The following is a 24,511-nucleotide window of genomic DNA, read 5'->3' as shown; positions in this document are numbered from 1 at the left end:
TTGGAGAACACTTACTAAGACCGACACATTACACGTCGGTCTTAACCTGTCGCTTGCTGGTGCCACAGTAATTGCATGCCATAATTACGGTAAGTGCATGACAAAGAGAGCTGGTGCAGGTTTCCACTATATTCTATGCCAGTTTCCTGGTGCAGATAACAAATGCGACAGGCTGACTGCACTAATCCTGCACCACCCACCATTTGGCTCACAAAAGGCATTCTCCAAACTAAGCAGCTTTTTGGTGCCAATTTTCTGGCATACTAATTAATAATAGTAAGTTACCCCCCTAGTTAGTAAATTTCAAAAAACATATTATCATAATCAGGCCAGACATTTTTATGAAACCCACTTTTTGAAGTACCTAATGGTGTCTAGTAGTAGTTTACTCCCCTTAGACCACTGAAAAAACATGCATGGTTGCACAAGCTTTCATATCAAGGGTCCATTCACACGTCCGTAGTGTATTGAGCAATACACCCGGCCGGCACCCCCATAGAACTGCCTATTCTTTTTATGTTCATAATGAAGCCTTTTTACTTCTAGAAATAGAGGGTGTGCTCTTGTGAAGATCATAAGAAAGATCTCTTCACTCTCCCACAATGCTGTTGAGATGTGTTCACAGACATTTCCTAGCCCTGTTATAGTCTAATAGAGGATACATCTATACTCTAGTTGTCAAGGTATATTTACATTGTTGAATGAAGGCCATTATACAGTACAGTTGCTACAAGACCTCTAACTGGCAGGAAACCAATATTGTAGGTATAGTAGGCTGTGTTACAATGGCTTTTTCTGTTACTATATGCCTCCAAGTGTTGGTTGTGGGGACCAGAGCTGCAAGGCTAATGGCGACAAATCAAGCTTCTTCTAAAGACATGGAATAGGTTCACAGAGATTCTACTACCAGAAACATGGACAAGCCATAAGAACAGTATTTCTGAACCCAAAAAGTAGAACCACACATGTAGTACAAAAAATTATCTTTTTCACACATAATTATTACACAAAAATATATAATATAATACAATATAAAATTCCCTTGGACAAAGCTAAGGCAAAACGTACGTCAGGGAGTCGTCCTTTCCTCCCTCCCCACAGATATACAGGGTCAGTATATTGCTTGTCTATGTTGGTCAGCAGTTGTTTACACCTTTTTAATGGTCGGTAGTTACACTTACCCGGAGTTCCCTGAGTTGGAGCCACTAAGTTTGGACCATATCTAGGGAGGAATCCGGATATATTCTGACCATATGTGATGAGGTATAGATTCCTTTTTAGTGTTGTACCGGCTATGGACGACTACAATATAATTAATAACTGTAGCACCGTTATGGTGCCATTTATTGATGTGTATATGTCATTCATATAGTTTAAATTGACCCATTGGCATCTGTGTGGGGGGGAGGGGTGATTTTTGCTCTGTAGTCATCACTTGCAAATTTTATATTCTATTGTATTTTTGTGTAATAATTATGTGTAATAAAGATAATAATTTTTCTACTACATGTGTGGTTCTACTTTTTGGGTTCAGCTATTGGCATGGTTCCACGCATGATAGATATGCTTTTGTATATGGTCATTTTTTGGTGTTCTAAGAACAGTATTTTTCAGCCTCTTCTGAAGTTTAGGGGTTGGCCACTTTTTGGCTACGTGTGACCAGTGTGTATGTAAGTCTGATATAGTTTTTGTTGATATTATGTCCTGTTTGCTACATTTCCTCCTTGTTAGGCAAATCTTCTGTGTTTTCCACATAGAGGTCTTGTCCATAAGATGGCCACTGAATAAGGGCCATGAAATCAGGCAAATCACCTCCATGTGATGTCTCCTCTAGTCAAACACACCAGACGTACATTTAACTCCCAACAGTACACAGTGCAGATAACAAGTGCAGTGTATTTGTAAGAAGGAGACATCACATACAGTAGAGGTGAGTTTCCTGGTCACATGATCCTCCATCAGCAGCCATTTTATGGACAAGACCTCAGTGCGGACAGCACAAAAACTTGGCAAACAAAAGGGCATAATTTTGGTGCATAATTAAGAAAATGGTGCATAATTTTAACAAAGTCTATATTATTCAGTGCCATATAATCATCTCATAAACACACTGGTCAGCAATAACCAGAAAGTGGCCAACACCTTTTATGTGTCTGTCCTTAAAGACTATCTAAACATCTTCTTAATCTCTATTTAAAAAAAACAGGAATTTTTTTTAACACACGCTAATTTCAACTAATCCACCATTAATAAATATGTACTACATATTATTTCTACATTTATAATGTGCCCAGTCACTAACAATGCACTGATGCACACTGTGCTGATACCCTTGTTCCAAAAAAGACATAACTGTATCTATTCCATATGTGAAATACAATGTCCAGAGGTCAGTTACAGTTTCCTTCAGCCTTGTAAGAACACTCCAATCCTTACAGATCACAAGAAAGAGTGGGTAGCATGAAAACTCCCTTCAAAAGAGACAGCCATGCCCTAAGGCAGCTGTTTCCTAAGCCTATGTACTGGCCTGACTCTGAACCCGGTGACATTGACCTATTATGAAATACAAAGCACAGATAACCTATTTTCTAATTACAGTGCCCATACTTACAAGAACTACAGTGTGGGAGATAGAATTGAGGCTATAACAAAAGTTGCAGATTTGTTTAATGTTATTTTATAGAAAGAAGGTATAGTATATGAATTCCAGACTGGAAAAAGTACTACAGGTTTGGAGTGGAGAGCTGAAAGTGGGAACTCTGTTTAAGATTGGAGAGTATAGGCTTACTCTGATCTTTTCTTTAGTAACAATAACAAGAGTATATAAATTCACCATTTAAAATGAATGCATATTAAAAGGGTTGTGCAGTTTGAAAGTTAGCGACTGCTGGAACCCCTACCAATCCGAAGTACTTGGCTATCTCTTTAGAGTGTCAGGGTGAATGCCCAACCTGGCACTCCATCTGATCAGGGGGACAGGACCCCGTTCTCGGGATCAGGGGGCGTCCCATCGGTGAGATCCCCAGCAATCTGTTAGTTATCCCTTATTCTGTGTATGTTGTAGAATTACACAATCTTGCACCACCTTACTACTATTTTAAATTATACAGCAGAAATTTGATCTTTCTAATGGTCCCTGATTATTTCTGCAGGAGACTAGCTAACTAATGCCCAAGTACATATCTTGTCCTACAGAGAACACATGGACATTTCAATTTTGAGCACCTTAGGCCTCAGTTACAGGTCAGAGCTGTATACAGGAGGCAACTGGAGTCTAAGGTACTCTTTGTATACCATTGTGGTGATGTATTAGAGTGCAAGGCTCCAGAGGAGAATATCTGTGTATTATGGTGCCTGAAAGTATACAGAAGTACAGTATGGCCCCACAAAGGTCTATAAGTATTGTATTACTATAAGCAAGGAGACCATAAACTGATATGTGTAGATCATTTTAGATATAGAGGAGTCCACATTGCATGGAAATATCTTTCTTCTAGTGATACAAGAACAAATATAGAATTTTTGGTGGACTTGCAGACAATGGTCATGTTTCGTCCCCAATTATATCAATAGTATAACAAAACACAACGACAGAACAAAACACAACGACAATGTTATGATGGAGAGCAGCATAAAAAGGGCAAAGATGTATTTTAAAGGGAACCCGTCATTAACTTTATGCTGACGTCACTGAGGGCAGCATAAATTAGTGACAGAAATGCTGATATCAGCAGTGTGTCACTCATCAGCTAATAGTAAGCGGTTGCTGAAACCAGCATCATAACCATTACAGCACAGTCCTGGAAAAGAGTTAGATCTACCTGAGAAGAGTCATGGTTATTCATAATCTCCTGCTCTCGCCCATCTGCAGATGATTGGAAGTTCTCTCCTAGAGACAAAGGGAGAAGACTAGGTAGAGGACTGTCAGTCATCAGCAGGTGGCAGGGAGAGCAGGAATCCATGAATAACCAGGACTCTTCTCAGGTGGCCGTGACTCTTCTCCAGGCCTAATCTGCAATGATTGTGATGTCGGTTCTCGGCACCACCAGACCGCTGAAATCAACTCGCCTGTCTCTACTTTATTATGCCGTTAGTATGGGCAGCATAAAGTTGATGGCAGGTTCCCTTTAATGCTGCCAGTATTCACTATGATGGTTGCTTGTGGCTCATTTTACTAAGTAACATAAAGCTGGCATACCAGCTCGATTTACAACAAAGAACTTTTCTTCTGGGTCGCCAGCTGTACTTTCATATTATACTGGAAGTCATCTATGCCACATATGAACATACTCTGTCAATGCTGCTCCTTGTTGCTTCCTAGCTTATGCAGTTTATATATTAAGACATTTTGATCCTCGCATTAAATAACAAATCCCAGCAAAAACTTCAAAATAGTAAAGCAACTGCAGCTTATTTGTGCGGAAATCTTTCGTAATACCATATGTATGAGATCTTCTAGATACCGTGTGACAACATGAAATAACACAGTGGAAAGGATGCTATGCTACACATCATGCTTGGACAGATTTTACTTCTTATATTGCCATGCATATTTCCAGTCTAAGCAACTGAAGGGCTTGGAGAAATATATCCCTTAGATCATGTAACATTAACTCCACCCATCCTTGTATTCATAGGTGGTAGGTTATCGTGATGGCCTGTGGTCACATTATTCCCATCTGTCAATAATCCATGGCGCAAGGCATAGCCTTACATAGTCCTATATGGTAGTTAGCCATTCACCATGTCCTCTACCTTTTCACTTTACATGTAGGTCAGACAGCTAACAATCTGATTGGCAGTGACTGAGGACAAAAGTTATTCCAGGTAGTTCATCATTTGCAGTAAATAGTAGTCTTCCATCAGTGGTTGTGAATAGAGAGGTTGTATGAAGCTGATGTATGACTCCAAAATGTGTTCCAATTATTCGTGTTTCAATCAATTTTTCAAAATGGCTGCAAACATGATGGCTGAACCAGCCATGCTGAAGGCATCGGATACATGACACCTCTGGACTAGCTGGATGGAGAGCCAATGAAAGACAGGCATGCACATGATATTGGACACTTTGTTCGCCCATAAACATTAGATAGCTGTTAGCCAAATGCTTATGTGGCTGATAACAATTCATCTTCATGTGGCTGGTAACAATCCCACTCTATGTGGCTGATAACAATCCCTGTCTATGTGGCTGGTAACAATCCCTCCCCATGTGGCTGGTAACAATTCCTCCCCATGTGGCTGGTAACAATCCTGCTCCATGTGGCTGGTAACAATCCTGCTCCATGTGGCTGATAACAATCCCTGTCTATGTGGCTGATAACAATCCCTCCCTATGTGGCTGATAACAATCACTCTCAATGTAGCTGATAACAATCCCTCTCTATGTGGCTGATAACAATCCCTCCCCATGTGGCTAGTAACAATCCTGCTCCATGTGGCTGATAACAATCCCTCTCCATGTGGCTAGTAACAATCCTGCTCCATGTGGCTGATAACAATCCCTCTCCGTGTGGCTGATAACAATTTCTTTCCATGTGGCTGGTAACAATCCCTCCCCATGTGGCTGATAACAATCCCTCTCCATGTGGCTGATAACAATCCCTCCCCATGTGGCTAGTAACAATCCTGCTCCATGTGGCTGATAACAATCCCTCTCCATGTGGCTAGTAACAATCCTGCTCCATGTGGCTGATAACAATCCCTCTCCATGTGGCTGATAACAATCCCTCCCCATGTGGCTAGTAACAATCCTGCTCCATGTGGCTGATAACAATCCCTCTCCATGTGGCTAGTAACAATCCTGCTCCATGTGGCTGATAACAATCCCTCTCCGTGTGGCTGATAACAATTTCTTTCCATGTGGCTGGTAACAATCCCTCCCCATGTGGCTGATAACAATCCCTCTCCATGTGGCTAGTAACAATCCTGCTCCATGTGGCTGATAACAATCCCTCTCCATGTGGCTAGTAACAATCCTGCTCCATGTGGCTGATAACAATCCCTCTCCATGTGGCTAGTAACAATCCTGCTCCATGTGGCTGATAACAATCCCTCTCCGTGTGGCTGATAACAATTTCTTTCCATGTGGCTGGTAACAATCCCTCCCCATGTGGCTGATAACAATCCCTCTCCATGTGGCTGGTGACAATCCCTCCCCATGTGGCTGGTAACAATCCCTCCCCATGTGGCTGATAACAATCCCTCCCCATGTGGCTGGTAACAATCCCTCTCCATGTGGCTGATAATAATCCCTCTCCATGTGGCTAGTAACAATCCCTCCCCATGTGGCTGGTAACAATCCCTCTCCATGTGGCTGATAACAATCCCTCTCCATGTGGCTGGTAACAATCCCTCTCCATGTGGCTAGTAACAATCCTGCTCCATGTGGCTGATAACAATCCCTCTCCGTGTGGCTGATAACAATTTCTTTCCATGTGGCTGGTAACAATCCCTCCCCATGTGGCTGATAACAATCCCTCTCCATGTGGCTGGTGACAATCCCTCCCCATGTGGCTGGTAACAATCCCTCCCCATGTGGCTGATAACAATCCCTCCCCATGTGGCTGGTAACAATCCCTCTCCATGTGGCTGATAACAATCCCTCTCCATGTGGCTAGTAACAATCCCTCCCCATGTGGCTGGTAACAATCCCTCTCCATGTGGCTGATAACAATCCCTCTCCATGTGGCTGGTAACAATCCCTCCCCATGTGGCTGATAACAATCCCTCTCCATGTGGCTAATAACAATCGCTGTCCATGTGGCTGGTAACAATCCCTCTCCATGTGGCTAATAACAATTCTTCTCCATGTCGCTGATAACAATCCCTCTCCATGTGGCTGATAACAATCCCTCTCCATGTGGCCGATAACAATCCCTCTCCATGTGGCTGGTAATAATCCCTCTCCATGTGGCCGATAACAATCCCTCTCCATGTGGCTGATAACAATCCCTCTCCATGTGGCCGATAACAATCCCTCTCCTTGTGGCTGATAACAATCCCTCTCTATGTGGCTGGAAACAATCCCTCTCCATGTGGCTGATAATTAGTGTTGAGCAAATCAATCTCCACAAAGTGGAATTTGAACTGAATTTCAGAGAAAATTTGATACGCTGCAAAGCCGAATTTCCTTGTGCTTTGTGGTAGCAAATCGATTTTCCCTGAATGGCAGTAAAAAAAATTAAAAAATCATACTTTCCTCATCTATTTGAGAGCGAATAGCCAGCCTCCGCCATCTTGATTGAAGGTCTTGTAGGAACTCCCATGATGTATGACATCACCATGCCGGCTGACGTAATGACAGGCCGCGTGTGATTTTGCGCTAGATCTTCAGTCAAGATTGTGGTGGCTGGCTTTTCGTGCTCAAAAGGAGGAGGTAACTATGATTTTATTAATATATATTTTTTTTTATGCTGTAATATTGCTGTCCGATGCTGCAATCAGCTATGAATGCGGCATCTGAGGGGTACAATGATGGGGAGCGGCACAATCGCCACTCCCTGTCATTGAACCCACTACTCACAAAGAAATGCGCTTAATGAAGAAGTCATTTATCAGGGAGCAAAACGTTTTGTAAAATTTGGCGAAGCAGCCAAATCAAATTTTTCAATACTTCGCTCTCCGCCCTGCATATCTGAGCATGTGTTCTGTATAGGGAGAAGGGAGTTAACTGCCAACTCTGATGGCGGTATATCTTCCATGTTAACAAAAGGATACCTAACGTTGCAATCCAACAGCCTGATCCTTCTTTCCTCTGACATTTGCAGTCAGGACAAAGTCGGGACACACCAGTCGAAATCAGTGGGCTCAACTGACATGAATTTAATGTGTATGGCCAGCTTTAGTATTGTATATACTATGAGTGGACCCATAAGGCTTGTCATACATTTTAGAAAGCTGTTGGCTCAATGCTTGTATGCAGACAGCTATCCACACATACCTGTTTGACTCTGTCGAGCCTATATGTGTTCAGAATGGATAGAAAGCTGCTGACAGATGCTTCTGGCACTAAATTGTCTCCCCTGATAACAAAGGGATCAAAATCAAACAGCCAGATCGTTCATACCACCAAAAGCATCCTGGACATCCCTATTCCCATTGGATGATCAGTCCGTTCCACTGAAATCGTTGCGATTAGCTGACATTAATCAAACGTATATTTTCACCTTAATATGAATTGTGAATACTGTGGATGGCATGTGGAAGCACCTCCAAAGTTGAGTTTTTGTCATGGGCAGCATGGTGGCTCAGTGGTTAGCACTGGTGCCTAGCAGCACTGGGGTCCTAGGTTCGAATCTGACCAAGGACAACATCTGTATGGAGTTTGTATGTTCTCCCTGTATTTGCATTGGTTTACTCCCGGTTCTCCGGTTTCCTTCCACACTCCAAAGACATACTAATAGGGTCCTTAGATTGTGAGCCCCATTGGGGACAGTTGGATGCTAATGTCTGTAAAGTGCTGCGGAATATAGTAGCGCTATATAAGTGCATAAAATAATTAATAAAGCTACCCTATAAGTGAACACAACTGAGTTCAATCTATGGCTGAAACATATCCCTTCATGACACAGATTATACATTCATTTCTAACCAAATATTAATATTGTTAAAAAAAAAAAAGTTGCTTTGAGTAGTGGAATTTCTTTTGAAAAGCTTAAAAGGAGCATGAAATAGAAGACTAATAAAAGTAAATGCCTTCTAGGTTATTGCTAAATTCCAACCAACGAACAATTGTTGTTTGTTAGGACCCCAGGGAGAGCTGCATGAGGAAGATAAGGGGCTATTATGGAGGCAGGGGTCGTAAGAGTGTCAATTCCTAGGAGTCAATGTTATTGGGAAATGGGATCATTATTTCATCTACAGATAGATTGAGATTAACTTTATTTTAATTAATATTACAGCGCGGTTAAATGATGGCTGGAGGGCAGGTGGGATCCGTTCTGTCACTGAGATCTTAACAAGGCAGTTTAAACAAAACATCACTCACATTTTCGTGAAGGGAATCGGCTCTGCTATACCTCAAATACCAGGAGTGGTAGAAGTCAGCTAGATGACCATGATCTTCTTCCCATTACCGCCGGGATGAATCATTGTGTTGTGCTCTGGTCTAATTACTTTGGATAAGCAACAGAGACGTATCTGGTGTAGGAAGGGGCTTGGAAGTTTTTGGTGTCAGACTGTTAGTGGGAAGCTAATGCAGAGGCCACATGTCCTATTTATTATACGGCCTTATGTAGCGCTGACATATTCCGCAGCGCTTTACAGACGTTACCATCACACTGTCCCCAATGGGGCTCACAATCTAAGGGTTCATTCACACGTCCGCAATTCTGTTCCGCCTTTTGCAGAACGGAATTGTGGACCCATTCATTTCTATGGGGCCACATAATGTGTGGCCCGGATCCGCATTTCCGGATCCGCACTTCCGGATCCGCACTTCCGGGTCTGCAATTCCGTTCCCGAAAAAAATAGAACATGTCCTATTCTTGTCTGCAACTGCGGACAAGATTAGGCATTTTCTATTATTGTGCCAGCACAATGTGCAGTCTGCAAAATGCGGAACGCACATTGCCGGTGTCCATGTTTTGCGGATCCGTGGATCCACAAAACACATATGGATGTGTGAATGGACCATAAGGTCCCTATAAGTATGTCTTTGGAGTGTGGGAGGAAAGCGGAGAACCTGGAGGAAAAAAACTCAGACATGGGGAGAACATACAAACTCCATGCAGATGTTGTCCTTGGTTGGCTTCTAAGCTAGGACCCCAGCGCTGCAAGGCACCAGTGCTAACCACTGAGCCACCCTGCTGCCCATGGTAACAAGGAGACATGTAAAATGCAACTAACACAGAACCACAGTGTTCATGGAACGGTTGCTAAAAATAAGTATCATGACGCAGGATGGCAAATTTCCCTGGAAAGATGGGGGTTTCCTATAAAAGCAGTATAAATCCAGCGTCTGGCCTCTACATACTGGCCTGGTGTCCTCAGAGGTAAATAAGAAGAGCTGATGCAACACAGAGATGAGAGGAGCCCTCCACTAAACAGCTATATCCTGTTTGGACAATATGGGACTTCCAGTATACATTACACAAGCTCCCAGTAATGGCCACTGGTGCTAGATGTGTACAGGAGGAAGTCACTGCGCCTAGGGTCTTATCGTATATCATTTACATGACAGTTTAAAAAGATAGATAGATAGATAGATAGATAGATAGATAGATAGATAGATAGATACTAGACAGATATATAAATAGATAGATAGATAGATAATAGATAGATAGATAGATAGATAGATAGACAGATAGATAAATAGATAATAGATAGATAGATAGATAGATAGACAGATAGATAAATAGATAATAGATAGACAGATAGATAGATAGATAGATACTAGACAGATATATAAATAGATAAAAGATAGACAGATACTAGACAGATATATAAATAGATAATAGATAGACAGATACTAGACAGATATGTAAATAGATAGATAATAGATAGATAGATAGATAGATAGATAGATAGATAGATAGATAGATACATAGATAGATAGATAGATAGATAGATAGATAGATAGATAGATAGATAGATACATAGATAGTAGACAGATACTAGACAGATATGTAAATAGATAGATAGACACATAGATAGATAATAGATAGACAGATACTAGACAGATATATAAATAGATAGATAGATACATAGATAGATAATAGATAGATACATAGATAGATAATAGATAGACAGATACTAGACAGATATATAAATAGATAGATAGATACATAGATAGATAATAGATAGATACATAGATAGATAATAGATAGACAGATACTAGACAGATATGTAAATAGATAGATAATAGATAGATAGATAGATAGATAGATAGATAATAGATATTCTGTGTCATTATGTGTCAGTTTGTAGCCAGCACAGCTCCAGTACCTGCGCCTCCATTACTCTGCACTATATACATATATATTACATGGATTATAGACTAGACAAGCTGAAAACAAACTCAGTCACAAACCATTATGAGGGATTTCACTAAGTACTATGCTCCCAGCCTATTTCATTAAAACTCCATTTTGGCAAAGATATATAGAATAGTAACGTCTGGGTCTCCATCTGTAACATGTAGACTTCCCTGTAAATGTTGGCAGCCTTTCACCAGCCTGGAGATGTCTGCCAACCTTTAAGAAGAAGCATGCTGGATATTTTCAGGACTCAGTAATTCCTTCGAAAACTCAGCAAAGGAATCCGAGCACATGCTGTACTGCTCCGCCGTATACACTGCAGGACGGAGCAGCAACATCAGTGCAGGGCAGATAACAGCACGCTGCAAGTGCAGGGCAGATAACAGCACGCTGCAAGTGCAGGGCAGATAACAGCACGCTGCAAGTGCAGGGCAGATAACAGCACGCTGCAAGTGCAGGGCAGATAACAGCACGCTGCAAGTGCAGGGCAGATAGGACACCTCCGTGTCAGGAACTCTCTGCTCAGATCACATTATCAGGCAGGTCTTACTTCATGAGGAGAAAGAAAAGAAAGAAAGAAAGAAAGAAAGAAAGAAAGAAAGAAAGAAAGAAAGAAAGAAAGAAAGAAAGAAAGAAAGAAAGAAAGAAAGAAAATCAGATAGCTAGAAAGATTGATAGGAGATAGATACATACTTAGATAATGGATAGATAGATAGATAGATAGATAGATAGATAGATAGATAGATAGATAATAGATAGATAGATAGATATGAGATAAATAGATAATAGGAGATAGATGATAGAAGATATATATATATAAAATGGATACTGTAGATAGATAGATAATAGATATAATATAGATAGATAATAGAAGATAGATAGATAGATAGATAGATAGATAGATAGATAGATAGATAGATATGAGATAGATAGATAGATAGATAGATAGATAGATAGATATGAGATGGATAGTGTAGATAGATAATAGACAGACATCGCCATGTGTCACCTGGGGACTAGTTTAGGACTGCACACCTCACATCCACTTCCATTCCAACAGGTGCCGCCGGTGTATGCCCACTGGCACTCCCACCCAGCCCGGGCACGTTACCTGTAATTCGGGGACAAAGTTGTGGGCGGACAGGTCCGGTCCGGCTGCTCCTCCGGGGATGCTGAGCTCCGTGTATTACACGCAGGAGTGGCTGCAGAGCTGCTGTGGGTGTCCTCCTGTCCCGGCTGCTGCCATTGCCTTCAGCTCATCCACTCATTCCTCCACTTTGTCAACAAACCAGCGCGGTGCCTGACAGACTCCAGCCCCGCCGGGAGGAGGAGGAGGAGGAGGAGGAGGGCGCGGCCTCGCACTCGCTGGGCTGGCACCGCTCGTATCGCACACATCCAGTGCTAGACCACAGCACGAGAGCGGCACGTCAGCTGCTACAGTCACCCATTGTTCAGCCAATGTCCGTGACATAAGAGCCGGGGCACTCACGGCCTGTTCAGGGTTAATGCAGCCCTTAACCCTTCAGGAGAGAGCCAGGAAGGTAGAGAGGAGTAAAGAGCAGCCAAGTACTGATTCCTGCACCTCAGAGCCTCCTTTCTAAGAGCTTATCTACTTAAAAGTGACATTTCCAGAGGGAATCTAACAGTTGTCACCGGCCTTCTCTTTCAGCAGGGGGCGACACTGAGCAAGAAAAGAACTTACACAGAGAGTTTGACCTCTATGGTCCATTCTGAAGCAATATACGGGTACGGCTACACAGCGACTTGCCGTGGGACAGCAATAGTCGCGACTATTGCTGAGCTGTGATTTTGGCGTGAAAACAGAGACGAGTCATATGTTGCACTAGTGGCGTAGCTAGAAATGATTGGGCCCCACAGCAATTTTTTGAATGGGGCCCCCCTCCCCCAGTAATTTTTTGCAACCCCTTCCTTTCACGCTGCCCCCATTCCTGTGGCTAGTAAAGATCGCTCTCTCAGACCAGGCCCGGCAGCTGTTCTTACACTGTCTATACTGTTGCTGTATATCAGGGATGGCCAACCCGAGGCTCTCCAGCTGTTGCAAAACTACAACTCCCAGCATGCCCAGACTGCCTATAGCTATCAGCCTACAGCAGGGCATGGTGGGAGTTGTAGTTTTACAACAGCTGGAGAGCTGCAGGTTGGCCATGCCTGCTGTATATCATTTCATTGTGTAATCCTGTTGAGGGGGCCCTGACAAAATCTTGTAGTCCTCCTGCTGGATGAGCCCCTTCTGGGTCAGGGCCCCAAAGCAGCCGCTTCCCCAGCTTCCCTTATAGTTGCGCCCCTGTGTTGCACGCGACCTACATATGAGCTATGGATGAGAAGTCACGTGTGACATGAGACTTGCGGCACAAAATCCAGCTTGCGTCATGTCTCATGGCACATTGCGACACCACAGGCTTACCTTATAGGCTGGATTCACACGTCCGTGGAACACGGTCCGTGTGATACCGGCCTGGATTTCTTCTGAGTGCAGGAGCGCACAGCGTCATGGCAACCAATGACGCCGTGCGCTCCTGCACTCAGAAGAAATCCAGGCCAGTATCGCACGGACCGTGTTCCACAGACGTGTGAATCCAGCCATATACTCAACTTTTCTCACTGTGTAGCCATACCCTAAGGGTACAACCGATGAGTAAAGTGGGTGACGCTAGGTAGACTCGTCCCCGTTGTGGCCTGCTGTTGGCTAAATCCCCCCCCCCCCGTGGCCGAATGTTTTCATCAGCACGACTGGGAGATGCAGCGGTGGCCATGCGGGCATCAGGAGCGACGCGGGTTGTGGGGAGTGGGGTAAGTATAACCTGTATGAGGTGCCCGGGCATTTTGGGGGGCATTATAGGGGTTAGTTAACCCCTTTAACAATGCAAACTGACTGAACAGCACTTTCCTCATGCATCGTACCCTTACCCTGGGTTCACACCTGAGCGTTTTACAGCGCGTTCAAACGCGCTGTAAAACGCTTAAGACATGAAAACCAATGCTTCCCTATGGGAAGGGTTCACACCTGGGCGTTTTACAGCGCGTACGAACGCGCTGTAAAACGCCCGACGCTCAAACAAGTACTTGAGCTTCTTTGGGGCGTTTTGACGCGCGTTTGTGGCCATAGGACACTGCAGTCAATGACACAAACGCGCGTTTACTAATACTAAAAACGCGCGACAAAAACGCGCGTAAAACGCGCGTTTGAGGAACGCTCAGGTGTGAACCCAGGGTAAGGATATGGCTACACAGCGAGAAAAGCCGAGCGATGTTTGATATAAGGTTTCTGCTAATTGGAGAAGCCGCCCAGACAGGAAATTGTCGAGGACGGGCTAAATATCCAGCCCTCTCAATCTGGAGGCTGGTGGACACTTCACCTGCGGGGACCGCCCCCCACAAGTGAAGAAGTCCTGCTGATCAGACAAGTTGATTAGTTAGAATCGATTTGCTTACCTCTAACATGTTTTTAACGTTTAAATTGTGGCAGTTTTTTAAGCAATTTTTATATTGTGCTTTTTTTTCAGGCATTTTTCAACTCCATAGGTGTCTAAGAGAAAACCACCTGAAACCCTCCATACCCAAAGCCTGCTGCATTTTGATAAAAACATTAAAAATGCACAAACACAACACATAAACTCCATGCAAAAAACATGTTTTCTGTAGTGAAAAAACAAACAAATATAAAAACAGTAGAAGGGTATGTTCACACAGCTAAAATCTGCTAAATGGAGGTTTTCTGCTGCTGAATACACATTCAGAACTCCACAGTTTTCTACAGACTTCAATGTAAAAACGCGACCATGTGTACACCTTGTACAAATGTAGGTGATTGGAAAAATGCTTGGAAGGTGACATGTTATTTCTTAGAGGCAGATTTGGTTGTGGATTCCACGAAGCAGAATATCACTAGGATATGCCCCCATTGTCTGATAGGTGCGGTTCCCACCACTGGGACCAGCACCTGTCTCCTAAACGGACCCCCGAAAGTTGTAGAGGGTGCACTGCGCATGTGCAGCCGCCCTCTATTCATTTCTCTGGGGCCACCAAAAAATTTCCATTTGGCCCATAGAACTGAATGGGAGCATTGGCTGGTCATGAGTGGTGCACTCCCATTCACTTCTTTGGGGAGAGCGATCGGTGGTGGCCGGACCGGAGTCCTCCAGCCACCACTTTGGGCCGTTCCATTCTCGATATAGGACAATGGGGGCATATCAACAGTTTTTTGTGTTTTTTGATGCAATTATTTGAGCCAAAGCCAGAAGTGGGACGGAAGGGAACGAGAAATATAAAGGAAGGACTTATGCTTCTCTCTACTGCCAGATCCACTTCTGGCTTTGGCAACAAAAAAAAAACTACCACAAAACCTATGTCTGACACCAGCCTAAGAGGCCATTCACGTGGTGTCTTTTGCTGGCAGAATTTGTCTCTGATTCTGCATAGCCATCTAGTGGCATTTTGGGTGGATTCTGTGCTAAATTCTGCCAGCAAAAGATAACATGTGAACGACCTGTAAGGGCGGTTGCACATACAGTATTTTCAAAAAAAAACACAGTTTTCTAGGAGTTTTTCAGACAGTTTTTATTCAAATCGGAATCAGATATATGTAGGAAGCACTTAGCTCCTTTCAGCTGGATCCATTTCTGGTTTTAAATTTAAAAAAAATCTGCACCAAAAACAACAGTGGGGGAGATTTATCAAAACTAGTGCATAGGAAAACTGGCTGAGGCTGAGTCCACACTTCAGTCATTTCCATCAGTTAGGGCTGTCCTCCTTCCTTTCTTCCACTGTGACCAATGGTCCTGTGCATGGAGCATGCTTTGCCATGTTTTCTCTTCTAGATAAAACGTCGGTTTACTCTAGCTATTTCTGCAAGCAGAGAGTAACCTGTGACTTCTCTAGGCAGCAAATGGTTAATGCTCTTTAGTATATTTTGTTCCTACACAATCTCCAGGGGAACACTTGACATGACTCTAGGGTAACCATAGGGATTGATTGACTCTTGTCTGTTTTTACTTCATTAGCAGCAATACCGTCTTAGAGAAAATGTTGCTTTTTTAATACAAAAGTAAAACATACAAATGAGTCCATGTAAATGTCAAAAAATATGTTATGTCCATGTAAATGTCAAATAAATGTGTTAAGTAGATCACTATCAAGCAGTAAGTGAAACTCGTGAAAGTCATCGAACTTGAAAGATTATAAAATAAGTTATATATATATATATATATATATAGAGAGAGAGATGATATTAAAGTCCATTAAAGTCAATGTCAGACGGTGGGCTTGCAGAATTCTCAGAATAGCTTTTTATTTTGTGTTTGACTTTCTTTACAGTCTGTTTAGACAAAAAGGTCACCATAATCACATGAGCCATAAGCCCTCGCTCCATATAGAGCACGGAGAACTGCACACACAGACCATGGATGTTGAGGTCATGTGAATAAGTCAAGCATGGATGTGAAGTCATAAGGACAGCCAGGGGCGGACTGAGAACTTAAAGTGGCCCTGGAAAAAAAACTAAAAGTGGCCCCATTTTGTAGGCAGGTCCAAATTAACATAAGACGAGGCAACACATGTAGACGGGGTCAGCAATACCATAGTGCAAAATACCATCCCAGCAGAACCAAATAACAGTGTAGCACAATATACTGGCCAATAGCTACCATCTTCTGTCTTCCTCCTCCTCCAGTTGTCTATGGAGCAGGGGGCTTAGGAGGTGAGGTGCGGTCCACACAGTTCAATTGAGGAGGGCATGTGTGGTCATGGGCGTTAATTACAGTTGAGAGCTCATTATGTAACCGGTCAGAGGCAGAGAGAAGGACTTTGTTGCCCCCCTGGGGCATTGGCCAATGGGGGCAGCTATCGATGGCCAATGGGGACAGCTATCTTTTCAGACCTCCCCATACACACGCACACTCAGCTTGCATGAGTGTTCATGTGTTCTAAATGTATGTTTTCTGGTCTTTCCTTCCCCCGACATCTGCCACTGGGGGAAAGTCGAAGCACCCGCATGCATATTAGGCTTGTTTCACACTTGCATGAAATAGATCCGGCAGGCTGTTCCGGCTAGGAACAGCCTGTCGGATCCGTCTTTGCCGGGAGCAGCCGTGTGCTGCTGGCATTCTGTCCAGCCGAATTCACTCTAATGGAGCCAGCGGAGATCCAGCCACAACATGGCAAATATGCTGAGGAGTGGCCGGATAAAAACTGCTGCGTGCAGCTGGCATTTGGCCTCTCCTCTGCTTATTTGCCAGGTTGCGGCTGGATCTCTGCCGGCCCCATTATAGTGAATCGGGCGAGGCAGAATGACGGCAGTGCACGGCTGCAGTGGGCAAGGATGGATCCGACAGCAAGCCTTAAAACAGTTTGTAAAACAAGCCTTAGAAAATTGTCCAGTCCTGCCAAAGTTGGTTGGTTTGGCCGGAATTCATGTAATGTCTGTGGCCATCAATACTGTTGTCTACATACAGCTGTGGTGGTCTAATAAGTATTCACTGTATGCTAAAAGAATAATACTCTGCACATGCACAAGATTTCTACGAGAAAGTTCAGAAAACAGGCAAAAGGAGTTTGGGCAGCAATATGATGTTGCAGAGAAGGCCGCATACATAATGGGGCAGGGGGCGTTATTGAGAACTCGTCGAGAGGCAGACTTGGGGTCTTTATGGAGGTGGGCTCGGGCACTGGCAAGAGGTGGGCCTGGGCTGAGGGCTCTTACAGCCGAGATTCATGCCCTGCTGGGCGCTTTGCAGCCTAATTTGCATTTCAATCAAAGATTTTTTTTCTGAAGATTGGAAACAGCGCTTGCTACAATAAAGGTACAGCTGTGAACATGGTACAATGTGCTACTATTGGTTAGTGACAAATGAGCTGAAAGATTCCCTCTAAAAGGATTGTCTGAAAGGGGCCAAAGAGTTGTTTGATATAAAGGGAACCTGTCACCATGAAAATGCAATGCAGTCTGCAGGAAGCATGTAATAGAGCAGGAAGAGCTGAGCAGATTCATATATATTCTTGTGGGAAAAGATTCCGTAAATCTTGCAATTTATCAATTTAAATATCTGCTCTTTTTATTCTTAGGAGTCATGTGGGCAGTGCCATTCAGTGTGACTAAGCATACTGGGAACGCTGTCAATCAGAGAACAGGTACAAACCGATCCATTATACCTAATCTCTGTGTAAGGTCCACTTGTGATTTTGGCTAACAATCACTGACCAAAACAGTGGTGTGGACTAGTCATAAACCATACTTTCATGGTGACAGGTTCTCTGTAAAAGAAATCTATTTTTTTTCTACAATCTGTAACACCCTTGTGTGCTTAAAGGGGTTCTCTGGGAATTAAGAAAATGAAAATACTTAATATTACTTCACGATAAATGTATTCCCAAATACCTTTCATTAGTTATAATGGCTCGTTTTGTCTAGGGAGCAATGATTAGGAGAAACAAAATGGCCACCCTCCTATTAGTACACACAAAACCTGTCCTAATCACACAGCAGGACAAGTTACTTCACAACACTGAGCTAAAGAGCTGTCTCATCCTTCTCTCTGCTCTGCTTGTCAGGGATTATGATCCTGAATACAGCTGATATGATCTTTAGCTGAATCTCTGTTGAAATTGAGTACATGAGCAGATGTGTCTGATGAGCAGCAGCACTTGTATGCAGTCTCCATTACCACAGCCCCACATTACCACAGTCTGTCCTGTCCGTCCTCTTTGTACTTCATGTCTCCTCATTGACTCCATTCCCACAAAGATTCAGCTAGATATCATATTAAACTGTATTCAGGATCATAATCCCTGACCAGCAGAGCGGAGAGGAGGATGAGGCAGCTCTTCACCTCAGTGTTGTGATCAGGACAGGTTTTGTGTGTACTAATAGGATGGCGGCCATTTTGTTTCTCCTGATTGCTCCACAGACAAAACAACCCATTCTAACTAATGAAAGGTATTTGGGAATATATTTATAATAAAGTGATATTTACATTTTCTTAATTCCCGGAGAACCCCTTTAATTTTCAGGTCAGTCCCAATTATGTCAGTGTGCTGTGCTGCAATACCTGACCTGGCCATGAACAAAAGTGGCAGTGTTTCTACAAAAAAAACCTTTTTTTTTAGCCCCAGAAGCCCTTTAATTTCTTATATAACAAATGACTGCACATGCAGAACGCCAACTCACAGCATCTAGTTGTGTAATGATGTGTCAGATTGGAGGAGTTCACTTCCAAACAGCAGGGAAAAAGGCCTGGAAATTTGTTATGAGTACAGGACAATATGAGGGCGTCCTGATAAGATCGCTTTCCTCAGTGTAAAGGCTTTTGTGGTGAAGTCTTACATTTCGCTTGCAGACCCGCAGGAGTGCTGTGTGGCCTTGCCAAGTCACTGTATGCCTCAGTGTCAGTCCAAATTACACAGTAAGCTCCTAGGGACAGGGCTTGTTATTCCTCTTGTGTCATAGCTGTGTACAGATACAGTAACTCGCTGGTGTGATCACATATTTTCTAGTATATCATTTGTCTCTTCATGCTTCAAGTGGTAACAGAAACGCTTTGATTTATGGTGCAGGTTTTCCACCAGAAACATTCTTTTCTATACCAGGCAGTTCCTCTTCTTTTTTGGCTGGAACGGACTAGAAGAATGCGAGGAGTTGCTCATCATAAAAAGACTTGGTGCCATTCACTGCAGGATCTGTTATCTTTAGAAGAGGCTTGACTGCTCATTGTTACAGACTCGAACTAGTGTGCCCCAGCCAGCAAAAGGAAATATTCTTGCGCTGCACAGCCCTCAGATTGGAAGCTCTTCTAAGCAGCAATCTCCCAGAACTGTTTGGAACTGTATTTTTATGTTTTTGGTCTTGTGTATTGTACAGGAACTGGGCAGAAAAAATATTCTGAAGATATTTGAAATCTATAAAAGCAGCGTTAGGTTTTTATCAGATTCAGACACATTGCATCAGCATTACTAGGGTACTTTCACACTAGCATTTTTCTTTTCCGATATTGAGTTCCGTTCTAGGGGCTCAATACCGGTAAAAAACGGATCTGTTTTATCTTAAGGCATTCTGAATGGAGAGCAATCTGTTCAGTATGCATCATCAGGATGTCTTCAGTTCAGTCACTGTACGGTTTTTGGACGGAGAAAATCCTGCAGCATGCGGATCCGGCATTATTTTACATTGAAATGCATTAATGCCGGATCCGGCCCTAAATGTTCTGGAAAAACAGATTCGGTTTTGCGGTCTGACCTTTAAAAATGTGTAAAAGATAAATATGGGATCCGTTTTTCTGGATGACAACCGGATAGACGGATCCGGTATTGCAATACATTTGTGAGACAGATCCAGATCTGTCTACAAATGGTATCCGTTTGCATACAGATTGCCGGAGACAGAACTGCCTGCTGGAATTCAGCGAGGCTAGTGTGAAAGTACCCTTACCCGCTAAACATTTATTAGTGTACAGTTTTTTTTTTACTCAAATAAGGCGAGGTTCACATCACCGTTTAATTTTCTGTTCTTCTGATCAATCAGAAAAAAATGAAAAATTAAATAAAAACAGATCCTTTCTTTTGAGCATGCAAATGGGAATGCAAATTGAGTACAATGAATGCTCAAAATAAAGGATGGATCAGAAAAACAGAAAACTATACAGTGATATGAGTATACAGCAAATATATTAAGTAAATATTAAATTATAGACTGCCTAATATTAACTTTTACACTTTTAGTTATTTTATTGTTTTAGTGTTAGGCCTCATGCACACGACCGTTGTTGTGTTCCGTTTCGCAAAATGGGGTTCCGTTGTTCCGTGATCCGTTTCCGTTTTTGTTTCCGTGTGTCTTCCTTTATTTTTGGAGGATCTCCAGACATGAAGGAAAGTAAAAAAAAATCTAAGTCAAGTTTGCCATGCAAATGATAGGAAAAAAACTGACGCGGACACGCGGAATCGGATGACAATCTTGTGTGCCTCCGCGTTTTTTCACGGTCCCATTGACTTGAATCGTTTTCCGTGAAAAAAATAGGACAGGTTATATTTTTTTGACGGACTGAAACCACGGATCACGGACGTGGATGACAAACGGTGCATTAGCCGAGTTTTCAACGGACCCATTGAAAGTTAATGGGTCCGCAGAAAATCGCGAAAAATGGAACAACGGACACAGAATGAAACAACAGTCGTGTGCATGAGGCCTTACACTTTCCATGTTTTTTGCTCTAAAAGACACAGCAGATTATAAAACGTACCTGGGATTTAGAGGAAGAAAAAATATTTTTCATCAGACCTCAAATCAGATCCTCAATCTTCATCAGAACCCCAAATCATGCCCGCAATCTTCATCAGACCTTAGATCAGACCCCCAATCCTCATCAAACCTCATATCAGACCCACAAATCAGACCCCTATTCTTCATCAGAACCCTATTCCATATGAGACCCCAGATCAGATCCCCATTCCTCACTAGGCCTCAGATCAGATCCCCATCAGACCTCACATCAGACCACCACATCTGACCCCTATTTATTAGTTGATCTCAGATCAGACTCCCATCAGATATAAAATGAATAAATTAACTTACCTTTTCTGCTCCAGATGGAGCTACCACTCTGCAGATCCAGCGGCTCTTTCTGCACTCCCTTCTCCCTGATCTTATCCAGCTGCCTCGCTGTACTGCGACCTGATGTCACACAGCATCAGGTCATAGTACGCGCACTAAGGGTACATTCACACGACCGTGTGTAATTCTTTTCCGTTTTGCGGCCCGCAAATAACGTAACCGTGTATCCGCATTTTGCAGACAAATGGCCACTAGTATTCGGGGGGGAAAAGTGTATCTTATGGAGTGAAAAATGCGGTATGTCTCTATTACCGTTTATATTGTTTGAATGTGTTACGTATTACAGTTCATAGAAGATATTTCTGGGAACTTTACATTGCATTGGTCCTAATAGTAAAATGTTTAAATATATAAAAGTGAAGCTCATAGTCATATATCAAAGGTTTTGATCAGTAGGGGTTCAAGCGCTGATTCCCCCAACGACAGCTAAGACGAGAAGAAAGAAGCACTCACACTGTCTTTCCTCTCTATAGGAGACAGGATCAACAACAGTCTATGAGTCAGTCTCTAGTCTGTCTCCAGTCAGTCTCCAGCAGCCAGGAGAGACAATGCTCCGTGTGACCGCTTCTATTTCCTTGTTTTACCAATCGGTAGGGGTCTCAGCACTCTGATCCCCATTAATCATAAGCTTTAATATAACAGTATGAGATATCAAAATGTTTTAAAGTCCAGGTACACCTTAAAGGGGTTGTCCAGGTTCAGAGCTGAACCTGGACAGCCCTCCATTTCCCCCCCGGCAGCCCCCCTGACATGAGCATTGGAGCAGTTCATGCTCCGATGCTCTCCTTTGCCCTGCGCTAAATCGCGCAGGGCAAAGGCATTTTTCTGAGTTCCGGTGACGTACCGGGGCTCTCTATGGGGCTGACAGGAACCCCGGTGACGTCACCGGCACTGATGGGCGGGATTTGGCTCTGCCCTAGCCAGTAAAACGGCTAGGGCAGAGCTAAAGCCCGCCCCTCAGAGCCGGTGACGTCACCGAACACACTGCTGGGCGGAAGTTACCGCCCGGCAGTGTGTTATTGTAAACACAAGAGCCTGTGCCCTGCGCGATCTAGCGCAGGGCACAGGAGCGCATCGGAGCATGAGATGCTCCGATGCCAGGCTCAGGAGGGCTGCCGGGGTGAAAATAAGGGTATGTCCGGGTTCAGCTCTGAACCCGGACAACCCCTTTAACCATATCGATTCTCCTCCCTCACCTTACAGCTGTACTCCTGTGCCCCGTGCTTATTATGGTGCACGATGACATGTGAGTAATGACATCACTACAGCTGGCTACAAATGGCCACCGCTGTCACTTGACATGTCAAGCCTATGGATGACACAGTGCAGCGTACCACTTACTTGTCAATATGATGTAGCTTTCATATACAGTGTGGGCTGAGCTCTGTGTGGGTCAGAAATCTCAGTGATAAGCATGATCTGAAAGGTCCTCTGTATTCATGAATGACCAAGTTCCCCTACTGATTGACAGGTTTCTCCCTATTGTTGTACATAGGGAGGAAGCCATCAATAAATACAGGTGGGGAATGAGCTGTCTGGTCATAACTACAGTGGACTTCTGAGTTTGGAGGAACATGACACTATATTGACATCAGGATGGCCATCAGACAGTTGTGACAAATTCCAGGTAACTACATAAAAAAGATCTGAGAACATGCTGTATTAACTCAAATTTAGAGTGCATTTATATGAAGGCAAGTCGTCCATGCCCGTGCTGTGGTCCTCAAATTGCGGTCCGCAATGCAAGGGCACCAGCCATGTGAATTGCCTGGAATCGGTCAGTGATCCGCAATATATGGCAAAAAATAGGTCATGCCCTATCATTTGTGGTGCGGAGGCATGGACCAAAAAGCCCACAGAAGCTCTTGTGAGTGCTTCCGATCCGTGCCTCCACCGCGCACCGTATCTTGAGGATAGCAGACCCATTCAAGTTAAAGCGGTCTGGATGGCCTACAGTCATGTGAATCTACCTCACTGTGTAATGTCATTTTGCAAAAGGAAAAACACACTGCAGATGTGAACAGAGCCTATATACACTGTTGTAAGTACATCAATCTGAGGGACTTCTTGGTTAGAATGCTTCAGATTTCCAAGAACAGAAATCTCTCAGCAGTGTCAAAGTTCATTCTGAAAAAAAGTGACAGTCTGAGATCACAGTTTTCATCACAGCGATCTTCCTTATGACAGGTCCAAAGAACATTTTGACTGTTTACTCTTTAAGACTTCGTTTACATTGCAGGCCATAGATGTTTCAGTTATTAGGGTCTATGTTCAGTATATTAATACGGGGTTGGGATGTCTATCGATCAGTGATATCACTACACATCACACAGAGATGCTACTTAATAAGAGATAAAGGAGCTGGCCATTTACTGTTGACCAATGACGGTACGGCACTGAGTAATATAGCCTTTGTTTATATTCTGTGCCATTTGCTCTGTTTCATAAGCTATGCCCCCTTGTTAGATAAATCTTCAAATCTACAAATCGTCTTCTTTAACGCCCAACAGTGCACATGGCAGACGCAGTGTATTTGAATGGAGGAGACATCACATATAGAAGATTTGTTTGGTCCTCCATCAGCAGCCATTTTATGGACAGCACAAAAGACTAGGCAAACAATAGGTACGTGTTATGAAACAAAGAAAATGGTGCATCATTTCAACAAAGGCTATATTAGTAAGTGCCATATAAACATCTTACAAACATACAGTATTGGTCAACAGTAACCTTAAAGTAGCTAATCCCTCTAATGCAGCATGATCTTCTTTAGTACATCAGGGAATCAGTTGTCACAAGGTTAATGCGCCCTGTCTGATGGCAACACAAAGTAGTCATCCTGATGTCAATAAGGTTTCATTTTCACAAAATCGCAACTTCTACATGAGCTGAGTGCTGAGTGAGCCAGAAAGGA

The 24,511-nt window shown here is 43.2% G+C and overlaps 1 protein-coding gene across 1 annotated transcript in view; it reads right to left on the bottom strand.

Moving 5' to 3' along the window:
* The window catches only part of SEMA3D (semaphorin 3D), a 164,296-nt gene extending 152,002 nt beyond the window's left edge, over positions 1 to 12,294 (bottom strand). The window contains exon 1 of the mRNA XM_044280111.1: positions 12,091 to 12,294. The gene's annotated coding sequence lies outside the window, so the exon portion shown is untranslated. The remainder of the gene's footprint in view (positions 1 to 12,090) is intronic.
* Positions 12,295 to 24,511: the final 12,217 nt, after the last annotated feature.

The sequence above is a fragment of the Bufo gargarizans genome, chromosome 2 (genome assembly GCF_014858855.1).
Source record: "Bufo gargarizans isolate SCDJY-AF-19 chromosome 2, ASM1485885v1, whole genome shotgun sequence".
NCBI lineage: Eukaryota > Metazoa > Chordata > Amphibia > Anura > Bufonidae > Bufo > Bufo gargarizans.
This window is presented reverse-complemented; position numbering and strand designations above follow the sequence as displayed.